General features: G+C 45.4%; 1 protein-coding gene across 1 annotated transcript in view; it reads right to left on the minus strand.

Annotated features, from left to right (window-relative positions):
- The window catches only part of GFOD2 (glucose-fructose oxidoreductase domain containing 2), a 53,128-nt gene extending 40,285 nt beyond the window's left edge, over nucleotides 1-12,843 (minus strand). The window contains exon 1 of the mRNA XM_039503905.1: nucleotides 12,649-12,843. The gene's annotated coding sequence lies outside the window, so the exon portion shown is untranslated. The remainder of the gene's footprint in view (nucleotides 1-12,648) is intronic.
- Between the last annotated feature and the right edge of the window lie 556 nt (nucleotides 12,844-13,399).

Genomic DNA, 13,399 nt, shown 5'->3' on the forward strand with positions numbered 1-13,399 from the left:
CGCTCCTCGCTCTCTCTGGCGGCGGGAAGTGGAGTGCCGCGGCTGGGAGCTGGCGGAGTGGAGCGGGCTGGGGCTGGGCTGCTCTGCTTCTCGCCACTGCTGGTGAGTGGGGGGATCCCTTCCCCCAAGCCCCCTCTCCCTAGCGACATGGCTGGGGAGGGCGAGGGAAGGCTGCTCCCGCCCCCCGCTAATCCCCCAGGCCACTCTGGGCCCCCCAAAAGTGGCCCCCCACAGCTCCTGCCTCCCAGACCCTGGGAGGGGGAGGCCTGTCTGAGGACAATGCTATCAGTCACAATTCAAGGCAGAGCTCTCAAAGGCAAACTGCCTGAACTCATGCTCTTCAGTTTTGATGGTCTCTGTACAGGGAGGTCCAGTGAGCTCAGTTCAGAAGCGGGTCTCACTGAGATTATTAGGAAGACCTGACAGCAGGCCTCCTTGTCCTTCCTACCTTGGGAGCCGAAAGACTGGCAAATTGCACAACAACAGTACTGAGGATATCTGATTCTCCCAGTCAATACAGGCACTTCAAGTGTCCAGCCAAAGCTGGGATAGCTCCCCTGCACGAGAGGCAGTGTTTAAATTTGACCAAGCCAGATGACACCATACCAAACGGGTGAATTCTAGCAACTAAAAGTTGCAATGGGCAACCGAACTACTAAAATTACTAATTCTACTATAAAACTAACTGTAATACTATTGGCTAACACTGTTAGTGGAGCTGGTGGTCTCTCCGTTTGTTGAGCTCCATCTCTAAGCCATGAGAGGAACTGAATGGTGGCAAGTGTGCGGAGCACAAGGACCAAAGAGTGTATCCACACTCAACAAATACTGCTTGTCAGAAAGACTCCCATGAACTCTAGCATCGGAAGCCCTGGTACAGCTGGGCTCCTGGGCAGTCCAGCTCCCAGCAAGGGCGAAGGGCACCCAGGCAGTAGTCATGGCTCTATCATGAAGCCATGAAAGTGACAAGAATGACAGACAACAGCTGATGTAAGTAACCCGCAGTGTCTACAGGGACATGCATCGCCCTAACTATTCCGACATAAGCTCTATGCCTCTCATGGAGATGGAGTTATGATGTTGGTGTAGTAGGGCACTTAAATTGGGGGGACAAGACTTTAGTGTGTACACTGACATAATGATGTCGACCTTACACTGTAATGTAGACCAGGACTAAGCAAGTGCAGACAAGTAAGGAGTTATAAAATTTGAAATAAAGCTATTTTGTTCTTTCCTACTGTCAAGATGTGTATTTTTGGAAGTTTAAATCTAAAGTAAAGGACCTGTTGGAGGAACAAAACTGTCATTTCCTCCCTATTTGCCATCATGTGACTTCAACACAGAGACACATCCAAAGCTGCAAAGTGCTGCAGGAAACTTTCCCTTTCAAACTCACATTTTTACTGATATTTGGAGAGAGAGATAAGGTTACTAAATTACTCTCTGAAAAACATGCGGAGCCCCAGGCTTTGATGAAGCTGTCTGATGGAAAGAACACATATCACAGGTAGCAGTTTATTAATCATTCTTGTAACACTGGCTATTTTGAGAATTACAAAGTTAGAGATTTTGGCCCCTAACAATTGCCTTTGGCCTTGGTTATGTTTTCTGTGAAAGACAGACGTTCCTCAGACATTTGTATTCATAATCTGTGAAATTCAAAGCAATCCTAGAATATATTCTATACAATAGCTCTAGTGTTTCTGCTACTCTTTCAAAACTACTTTGGTTAATTTGAAAAGTGAGCCATTCAACTCAAGTGGCCCATTGTTGGCAAAGAACCCTTCAATTTTCTATTAGACAACTTATTAAGAGCTGGGGGAGGGATTTCATTACACTTAAGAGGACATCTTAATGCCATGGAAGTTTAGATCACAAGATATAATCCTATGAATTAAAAGCATCTACAAATTTTACAGTAACAAAATGTGCAGAGAACAATGTATTTCATTAAACTACTGCATGTATATACTTTAAGCTTGAACAAAGGCAGAGATAAACAGCTTGAGCAGCATATGCTTGTGCGAACTGCTATTGGGGGGACAGACAGACTATACCGTGCCACTATGCCAATTTCATTTGTTCCAACTCCAACTATACCTTCAGGTTTGGCTCCATGACTAATTACAGAGATACACACAGTATCCTTCATTTTGGATATACTGCTCTACATTCTACCCTAATATCACACACACGCACAAAATATCCCAAACAAATATCCAGTGCCCGTCAAAGAAAAGGTCATGTAGCACATTCTCAAATTGTTCTCCCCAAGCCAGAACACCTTATTCCATAACATTTGCCTGGTGCCAATTTAGTCCTTGTTGTGTAATTGTGGATACTTCCCTGATTAAATACAGTTAATTGTTGCTGAACCAAAGTGGAGGAAATATTGAATTAAACCTGAGGGGTAAAACTGAAATATTGTTCTCTGACAATTCAGCTTGTGTTTAAAATCTTTATGACAAGAGGACTAGACAGTTTTTGGTAGGATGATTTCAATAGCAAGAAATAAATTTTACTACATCTTCTACATATTTCTACTCACAAATATTTTGTTTTTAAATAACTGCATCTTTCTGGCCAACGCTTGTCAGCATCAATATGCAAGTAAAGCACAGTTAAAACATTAAATTTGACAACTGACAAATTCATAATCTGAGTACTACAGTCATGTATAAAAACAAACAGAGGTGCAGTTATCTTGGATATCCATTTTCTTTTGCAAAAAGAACAGGAGTACTTGTGGCACCTTAGAGACTAACAAATTTATTTCAGCATAAGCTTTCATGGGCTACAGCTCCCTTTTTCGGATGCGGGGAGCCCAAAGCCTTTTAAATCCCCCCCGCAGCTCGGTGCCCGGGCTGGGGCAGGGATTTAAAGGGTTCAGATCTCCTACGGCTACGGGGAACCCAGAGCCCTTTAACCACCACCCCCCCAGTTCCAGCAGCCGGGCTGCCGCTGGGATTTAAAGGGCTCAGAGCTCCCGCGGCTGCAGGAAGCCCAGAGCCCTTTAAATCCCGCCCGTGGCTCCAGCGGCTGGGCTGGGACCGGGATTTAAAGGGCTCAGAGCTCCCGCAGCTGCGGGGAGCCCAGAGCCCTTTAAATCCCCCCCGCAGCTCCAGCAGCCAGGCTGGGGCTGGGATTTAAAGGGCCCGGAGCTCCCGCGGCTGCGGGGAGGCCACAGCCCTTTAAATCCCTCCCGCAGCTTGACACCCGGGCTGGAGCCGGGATTTAAAGAGCCCGGAGCTCCGCGGCGGCCGGAGCCCCAGGCCCTTTAATTTGCCCTTGAGCCGTGGGGGCTCCCAGCCACCTCTGCAGCTTGGAGCCCTGGGTTGATTTAAAGGCCCTGAGGCTCCCAGCCACAGTCGGTGCCCCAGGGCCTTTAAATCTTGAGAGCCCCGCCTCTTCCAGTTCAGGCCACACCCCCTTCCTCCTCAGGACTCCGGCAGTACTGGTAAGTCCTGTAAGTTACTTTCACCCCTGGTCACTCTACACTAGAATGGATGGCCCCATACTAAAACGGAAATAAACTAGAACTTTATCAACTAAAAGTAGCTCCTTAGAGGAAAGAGTGATTAGAAGAACAGTGAGATAAAGTACAGTGCAATGAGAACAGTCAGACCTTTTTAACTAATGGAGTGGTATTAAAACATTTGAATTATTATTTGTAGTGCAGTAGCACCTAGAGGCCTAAGCCCCATTGTATGCGGTACTGTAAAAACAATCTGCTTTGTAACTCTCCAGTTTTGTGGTTTTACAATCACATTTTCCTTTTAAATCTCTCTCTTTTTCCTGTTGCGTAAAACAACACAAAGGAGTGAATGTGACTAAGGCCCTGAATCCTGCCAAGGCTTATGCACATGCTTAACTTCAAGCAAGTTTAGCACATGCTAAGTCTTTACAAGACTGCAACCTAACTTTCCAGCGCTGCAATTAGATATCCCAGAATGCTTTTAACTAAATTACCAACACAGCTCCTGTTTGCTGTGATCAAAACTACCTTGGGGTTGGAAAAATTTCTGATTTTTTACTGATAATGCAAAGGAAACCAAAACTTAATTTATACAAATGGTTGTAAAATGTACAAAATAAAAACAAATTTTCCCTTCTAAACTTTCAGAGTATAAGTTTTATTTGTAATTATACTAGATTTTCTTTTAAGGAGGAAGAATGATATTTTAATTGGACAAAGTTCCTTTAAATGTTAAGTCATGCTTGATGAGATTTCATTCTGCTGCTACTCTATGCTAAATTATAAATGGTCATTCAACACTGAACTGCGGACAAAAAAATCACTGAGTCACAGATAAAACATAAGTTTATATATCTTTTGGCTTTCTTTATAACTACTGTATTCTTAGGATGTGAGAAGGGCCTATGATACTTAGCATTATTTGCATTTAAATTGTTAAAAGTGTATAAAAAGAAAATTAAAATAGCTTACTCTGCCTTAAACAATTAATCCATTAGAACAATCAGCAGCTCCCTAAATCCTCCTTACCCTCTCTCTTCTCAAAAGCATGGGAAAACACACTGACCTTGCGAGCATGCCCCAAAGGTCAGACTTGGGAGTAAAGCAAGCTTTAGAGCCCCTCTCTGAAATGTCCTCCAAGCAACATACTCAGTTAAAGACAGAGGATTGTCAGCTTGTATGCCTCAGCTGCTGTCAACTGTAGTTGTATCACATACAGGGAAGAGAGGTCTCACTGAGAGCTCAAACCATTTAAACAAAACCAAAACCTTGAATTATACCCAAAACCAAAACTAGGAACAAGTGCAAAGGTAGAGTACAGATGTGATGCAATCCCTGTGGGAGATATCGCTAAGAAAGAAGGCTGCCTCATTAGTTGACAAATTCCAAATCTTAAAATGCAGCCCTACATTCAGAGCATTCCAGCAATCCAATCTTAAAGTGATGAAGACCCCAGACATCTGAACAAAATAATCACAGACTTCTAGCCAGGTGCAGAAAGAACAAAGCCTGGAGCACAACTGCTACCTAGAAAATCTGGCAACCAAGAAGATTGCTAGGTTGCAAACTCGTGACAAATAGCAAACATATTTCTTTCCCCAACCAAAGAGGTTGAAATTACCTTCACTAATTCTTCCCGTGCCTTTTTCCATTCCACAACCATTGCCTCCATTTTGTCTAGACTGAGTATCAATCTGATCATTCTCAACCAAGCCCTAGTTTCGGTTAGGAAGTGGTTGAGTCACTCAATTTGTTGGGTCAGCCTACCAAGAAATGCAGTAGATTCTCCATCACTTTAAATCTTTACATCAAGACTGGATGTCTTTCTAAAAGAGAGATGCTCTATCTCCACCACAAGTTACCACACCCATGCAGGGATCACTAGTTGAAGTTCTATGGTCTATACAGATTAGACAAGACTGATCACAATGGCCAAGGCTTGTCCTTAAAAATGATGAACCTCTGAAACCCACTCAGATAATATTACACAAAGCTGATGACATTCTAGATCTAAGGCTGAGCTGAACGTTCAAAGTCACAGGTAGGCCGTTACGTCCATTAAGCATATGATTCAATATTAAATAAACGAGTTTATATCCCAAACATTATAGAGTTTCAGAAGTGAATTTGATATAGTCAACTTTAAATAGTAACATTTTAAAAATGAGTTTAAAGTATTTGCAGGTCCTATCCCTGCCCTTGAATGCCCCTGCCAGTTTTGTGGGTTACAATTAGATTCTCTCATTTTAAAAATTTCTCTCTCTCCTGAAAGATCCAAGAAAGCTATAGGGAAACTAACTAGACACAAGGTGCTGTCACCCACACAAAAGCTGATGAGAGAGATTCCCCCTCAAATTCTACTGTTATTGGTCATATCAAAGATTAGTGTAACAAGTAAACATTTTGCATATTAAAGTGCTATTTCTAAACTGAAGGTGTCCCTGTAAGTGCTTGCTTTCCCCCTCCCCACACCAGCTATGTCATTATAGCGTAATACAGAGCACTTTTACAATCCCCCTGTGAGGCAAGTATTGCTCCATTTTACAAGTTGGAAAAACTAAGACACGGGGAAGTGAAATGACTTGCCAAAGGTCAAGTGGTGTGAGCCAGTACGCAGATCCCTGGGCTGTGCTCAGACCACACCTCTCCATGGTGTGTGCTGGGGCTTCAGATCATCACTCTGGGAGACTTCAGTACCAGAGAAAAACAAAACAAAAACAAAAAGCTTAGGCACACTGAACACCCATTTTTTCTACTGCAATTTGAGGTGTCTGGCATGGCACCTTATTTAGTGACTTTCTGCCAGCACTCTGCTGCCCTGAACAAAAAGGTCACCTTTAGGTTCTCTCTATGATATTGCTAATTTCAGACTTTTTGCACGGGTACAACTCAAAGCCTTTTAAAAAAAAAAGTTACATATGCAGGCCCTCAACAAGAGGCAAGGCATTTGAGGTAGTGTTTTTTTGGTTTTGTTTTGTAATGAATTTAGTGCAGGGGGAATGTGCCAGACCGATACGATGGAGATCAAAATCTTGTGTCTATGCACAAAACCTACACCTCATGGATTAAAATCAACAGAAGGGCATACCTTTCTCTCTCTCTCTCTCACCCACACACCTCCCACAATTAATAACCTCTCTCAATCTCAGTCTGGTGCTGATTCAATATTTCACCTCTCCACTAAGTAGAAACAAAGGGGCCAATTAGTGCCAATTGTCAAGGTGATTTATGTGCTTATTTTTATCCCATGTTTGTTTATTTGTATTTATTTCACACAGGCCAAACAGCTGGACAGGAACAATTTCAGTCACCTCCAAACTGGACATAGGTTTGTCTGTTTGTTTTTGAAGTTTAATGTATCAAACTATACTATATGAAAGACTGATAATTATAACAACTCTGTATTGCTGTCTGAACAGTATATACTGTGTGCCTCAAGCACACTGCATTACACTGCTGACTATATTGGTTCCAAGGGAGCCATTGCATATTTGCTCTATAATCTGCACTTTAAAAGAATGTTTGCTAATATTTCAGTAGGCAAATAAAACCTCAGTTATAAAAGTCCTAACACAGGTACCCATACAACCTTACATTTTGCTTAGACACTCCAGTATTCCCATTTCTGTGAATTACAAGCAGAATATGAGAGGAATGCAGGCAGACATCGAGAGAAATTTGTGGGAAAAAAAACAAAAAAACATTTGACTCTCCCAAGAAAAAAAATATGATCAAAATTGAAAGTGGCAGTTCATTCTCTGAAAGTTGAATAAGGGGTTAAAATCCATCAAGTAATCAGGGGAGGCTGCTCATAAGGAAAAATAATCCACCTTATTTAAAAAAAAGACTCAAAATGGAATATAAATTTGTGTACACCTATATCCTGAAACAACTACCTCTCAAATACTAGCGTCAGTCTTTTCAGACCATGGAAAAGGTACATTGGCTGCATACGGGTGAAGTCTGCATTTCTACTGCTCTTGCTGTACTTGTCCTACAGATAAAAGTCTTCAGTCTCCAAGGCTGTTAGAATGGCACCTTTCATCAGCATGGAATTCACATTTTAAAAAAATCACTAACATAGTTAACATGATAAAGGTTAAGCTCTAGGACACAGGATGCGTTTTAATACAGCAAATACAAAGTTATACTTCTAGGAACAAGGAATACAAGCCATACCAACAGAATGGGGGACTGTATCCTGGAAAGCAGAGACTCTGAAAAGGTACTAGAGGTCACAGTTGGCAAGCAACTGAACATGAGCTCCCAGTGCTCTGCTGTGGCAAAAAGGGCTAATGTGATCCTCGGATGTATAACAACAGGAGTAGCGAGTAGGAGCATGAAGCGGATTTTACCTCTGCATATGGTATTGATGAGTCAGATACTGGAATACAGTGTCTAGCTCTGGTGTCCACATTTTTAAAAGAATGTTGAAAAACTGGAGAGGGTGCAGAAAAGAAAACTGATTTGAGGATTAGAGAAAATGACTTACTTACAGTGAGAGATTTAAAGAGCTTAATCAGTTCATGAAAAAAGAATGAGAGGTGACTTGATTACAGTGTGTAAGTATTTTCATAGGGAGAAAATATCAGATACATAAGGAGTCTTTAATCTAGCAGAGGAATGCATAAAAAGAACCAGTGGCCAGGAACTGAAGCCTGACAAATTCAAATTAGAAATAAGGCATACATTTTTAATGATAAAAACAAAATACCAAGGGAAGGGGTGGATTTTCCACATCTTGATGTCTTCAAACCAAAAATGTCTGGATCTCCTTCTGGAGGACAGGCTTTAGCCAAACACAAGCGATATACAGGAGGTTAGGGTAAAAGACCTAATGGTCCCTTCTGGCATTAAACTTTTTGAATGAAAATCTTGGGGGGGGGTACTTCTTGGATCTTGTGTATTTCTGTATTTTGTGGCTTGCCTCAGATGTCATAAACCTTATGAGACAGTCTAGGAGGACTATGCAGAGAAAGATTAATGGAAAGAGTCAAATATGAACTAAAGCTCACTCTAATATCATATTCAATAGGTTCTTATACCACAGTCATCTGAGCACCTTCATCGAGCAGTAAGCAAGATTGCTACACAGCTGTTGTGTCTGTTGTCTCACCCTCTCCCAGGGGAGAAGCATGTACAGTAAATTATCTTGGCTTGGTATACTTTCAGGTTGTTGGTTTTAATATACATGTTGCTATATATTTATGTCAGGGAAGGCAGGACCAAAGAAATGTGCATGGCACACTTGAAGCAGAAGGTGGAGAGAGGTTCATCATGATCCACATTTCTCCGGTCCTGCCTCCTCACTTTACAAGCAACATTAAACATGTATTGCTTATCACGTAAATAGATTACTTTTGTATAAAATATGGTCTATGATGACACTGAATTTTAACTATCATGAAAACAAAATACTCTTTGGTTCACTCTGCCATTATTATCCAGGAAAACCCATTTGTGCCTGAAGATAAAGATTGTGTCATATCTTTGCTCTTCTGCAGATCAAAAGATGTCCTTAAATAAATTCACCATATCTATCAGTCTGGGAGCATGTGTAATTCCATGGGCATGTTAATAATAGAAAGGAAAAGGAGGTGTCATTGGATTTGTAAAAATCGTAATTTCAATGGTATCATCCTCTGTGGCATGGCAAGTGGAGGGACTTGCTGCCCCCTCAGCAGCAGATCCTTCAGTTGGTGGATATTTTGATAAAACAATATCTCTGGAAATAGGTCAAGTTACGTATCATTCGAAAGCCCTTTCTCCCGCAAACACAAGGTACAAAACATGACAAGTCTAGAACAATTATGTAAATATATGTTCAAGAAAATTTTTAAAAATCAACTTCTTAAAATTATACGTTAACACAGTTTTAATAGGTAGTCCTCACAAAATTAATATAGTACTGTCAGTCACGGGCCACCATTTATCAATTAATGCTCTGAACATCATACCTGATCAATTTTTTTAATGTTAGAAGTGACTATAAATGGAAGGTGTGCTTCAAGTTGATTTGCCAGGATCAGCAAAAAGAGAAGACAGCCCGCATGGGTTGGTGGGATTTTTAAAAAAGTTGTGAAAATTATACGCTTTAGATGGCATTATGGGATGGGGACAACTGCATGCTGGGAAGCCGACTCCTTGCTCACAGTCATCCCCGCACAACTGATTTCTGCCCCAATATCTATTCCAAACTTCCCAACACAGTGTGTGCTGGATGGTGGTGTGTTGCACACTAGGATACCCCCATGGTACACTACACTGTGAATCGACACAAGCACTCCTGGTGAGTATGGGCAACTTCGATGCAAGCAGCCAAGTAAGCACACTCACAAGCAATGTATACTAACAGTGGGCAGGCTTGGTATAACTTGCATCAACCAAAGTTTGTAGTATAGACACGGTCTTAGACTAGATCTGCAGCACAGACAAGAATAATTCCCAACTGAAGTGCTTTGACAGAACTGTTTTAAGCACAAACTATTCACTGCAAACACATTAGCCATACTGAGTTGTATTCTGAACCATGAAGCTTTGTCCTGAGTCCCTAGTAGTGCTGCTCTGAACTACTTCAGTTACAGTTCCCTCCGGGTACCTATCTCACAGTTCACTGCACAGCTCCCAGAAGCAGCGGACTCAGATTCTGAAAGACTCTGGTACACTATGAGACAATAGCGGGAGGAGTATCTGAACAATTTCAGTTCCATTCCCACTGGCAATAGATGCATGCAGGCTGAACTGGTTCAGACTAAATCAGGTTTGCTTTCAGCAACTCTAAATACTGGGTTGAAAAGTTTGGGGCCCTGGAGATATTCCAGCTGGAAGTAGAAATGATTGGAGTCTGATATTTTCTTTGATGCAATCTTGTTTATTTGCAAAGAATGTACAAAGTTCTGTGTCTCTGAATGCAGAAGGAACCAAGAACAAAAGGATTATTTTCTGAGCTTACACAGCCAGCAAGGCTCTTTATTTAGCCAATACCAGACCCCAAAACCCTCTTGCTAGCTTTTTCCTGGGTCCAAACTTTGCTTACATGCTCCTGATTGGCTTTCTTGCCTGGCCTCTCCCTCTCTCTTTGTTCTTGTAAGGTCTCAATTTGTGTGCGTGATCTCTCTTCCCACACAAACACACCCCTACCCAACACAATAGTCAGCGAAAAGTCCTGAGTGGTTTCAGACACACCTTTTGCTTCAGGTGTAGCTCATGCTTAGTTATGTTAACAGAACTCACACCTATCAATGTCAATGGGGTCAAGATTTCACCCAGCTCATAACAGTACTGATCCAAATATGTATGCGTGTAAACAGTTTGAGCACTTTTACATGCAGATGCAAGGGATGTTACAAGTTTGCTAGGGGGCACCACATAGAGATTGTGAGAGTAAATTTTCTCTTGTGTAGAAAAGATATTTAATCTCAAAATACTTTACAAATAATCTACAAAGTGCCCCTGAGTTGGTATTAACCCCATTTTACCAGTGGGGAAACTGAGACTTGCCTAAAGTCACAAAGGAAGTCTGTGGTGCAGCCACTAATAGAACCTATTAGTGGAAGTGGGCCTTCACCCACGAAAGCTCATGCTGCAAAATGTCTGTTAGTCTATAAGGTGCCACAGGATTCTTTGCTGCTTTAATAGAACCTAGATCTCCAAACACCCAGTCAGTCCTGTGCTTTAGCTGAGGGCTTGTCTACACTACACAGCTTTTAGCGACAAGGCTGTGTCGACACAGTCTTGTTGCTAAAAGTCAGCGTGTGCAAACGCCATTGGTACAGCCCTGAGAGCGGCATAAGCTTTGTCGGCAGGAGCCGCGTTCACACTACTGCTTGGGTTCGCAAAACTTTTGTCTTTCGCCGAGGGGGGGGGAGCTTTCTTAAGTACCTGCAAAAGACAAAAGTTTTGTCGGTCGCAGTGTAGACAAGCCCTAAAAGTAACATTTTGAATGATGGTGAATCAATGGCTTCCAATTAATCTAAGAGCAGATATGTAGCACTACTGACCTTGTCCCACATCTGCTTCTATGCTCCTTACTTATGGGCTGTTCTCCTAGCATAGCAAATACTTACACATTTCAATACAGAACTCATCCGCTCTGCTCTCATGGGCAGACAGGAAAAGAAGAGAAGCAACACAAAGGATATGCAAGTGCAAAGACTTCAAGACTAGATTATTCACCACTAAAAGTCCATATTTATCAATCACTACCACACAACGATGGCAGAGACCTATTCTACAGAGACAAACTAGAGCACACAACATGTAACTGGGAGCAACTGCTGACAAATGCAGACTTTTCCCAGCCAACACTAGTTGATTTGCTAGTGTGTTTCTGTGGCCCCAAATGCGATCAGATACGCCAGGCAAGGCTGCTTAAAGGTCATTGTGACATTACTGCCCAAAGCTCAATCTAATTCCCCGCAGGAATTAAATGTCAAGACACACAAACCCCGCTCCCCAGAGCTGGAGCCACCAAGGGGCTGCAGGGGACCACCAAGGGGCTGCAGGGGACCCTGGACAAGGAGTGATGTGACCCAAGCCAGAAGACTGGGGCTGAGCAGAGCATGAAATCAGTGCAACCCATCCCACAGCCATAGGGATGTGGGAGGAACCCCCACCCCCTCCCCAGCTCCACCCAACCCACCCCCACAGCACCCCCAACTCGACACTCTCCACCCCTCGCTCAGCACCCCTCGCTCCAGGCACCCCCCCCCCACAGCACCCCCACCCCAGCTCCAAACTCCCCACCCACCTCCCCAGCTCCAGGCACCCCACCCCACAGCTCCCCTCCCCAGCTCCAGGCACCCCACACACTCCCTCCCCACAGCACCCCAGCTCCAAACTCCCACCCGCCTCCCAGCTCCAGGCACCCCACCCCCAGCTCCCCACCCCAGCTCCAGGCACCCCGCCCCCACAGCTCCCCTCCCCAGCTCCCGGCACACCACCCCCACTGCCCTGCCCTCCTCCCCAGCTCCAGGCACCCCCTCCCCTCCCAGCTCCCGGCACCCCGCCCCACAGCTCCCCCTCCCCAGCTCCCGGCACACCACCCCCACTGCCCTGCCCTCCCCTCCCCAGCTCCAGGCACCCCCCCACTCCCCTCCCCAGCTCCAGGCACCCCGCCCCCGGCTCCTCCCATAACGCCCCCGGCCCCACGCCCCGCCGGGCGCGTCTCTCACCTGCGGGCCGGAGGCGGCACCTGGCTCGGGGCTGGGGCCAGCGAAGTGCAGCGGCCCCGTCTCGCCCCCGGGCGCATCCTCCGGGCGGGTGGGCGGGAAGGCGGGGCGCGCTCCCGCGGGGCAGAGAAGCAGGAGGGGGCGCGCTCCCGCGGCGCTGCGGTGAGTCCTGGGCGCGGCCCCTTTGGCAGCACACGGTGCAGCGCGCGCCGCCCAGGCTCCGCGGGAGACACTCCGCCCACCCCGGCAGTTCGTGCGCATGCGCGGAAGGGAGGAGCTCTTCGAAGCCTTAAAGGAGCCGCGTCGAATTTCACAGCCCCTGTGCTAGGCGGCCAGCAGCAGGGGGCGCCCGCGGGCGGGTTACAGTAGGACCCACAATTAAAGAGTGGGGGACCAGGGCCAGACCCCCAGGCTGGCACCAGCGCAGCCTCTTGGCCTGCCCTGCCCAGAGCACAGTGACCCCGCAGCCAGGACGTGCAGCCTCCCAGGCCCTCGCTGGGCCCCACTCGCCCCTGCCTGGCACCGACCCCAGGGACTGCGCCACCTGCCCCCGCTCAGCACCACCCCTACCCGGCACCGATCCCCCCATTCCCACCCCTGCCCTTCCCTTCCCTTCCCGGCGCTACCCACCCCTGCCTGGCACCACCCCCACCCGGCACCGATCCCCCCATTCCCACCCCTTCCCTTCCCTTCCTGGCACCGACCCCCAGGACCGGACCACCTGCCCCTGCCTGGCATTGACACCCCCCCATTC

The sequence above is a fragment of the Mauremys reevesii genome, linkage group 16, assembly GCF_016161935.1.
Source record: "Mauremys reevesii isolate NIE-2019 linkage group 16, ASM1616193v1, whole genome shotgun sequence".
In the NCBI taxonomy this organism is placed as follows: domain Eukaryota; kingdom Metazoa; phylum Chordata; order Testudines; family Geoemydidae; genus Mauremys; species Mauremys reevesii.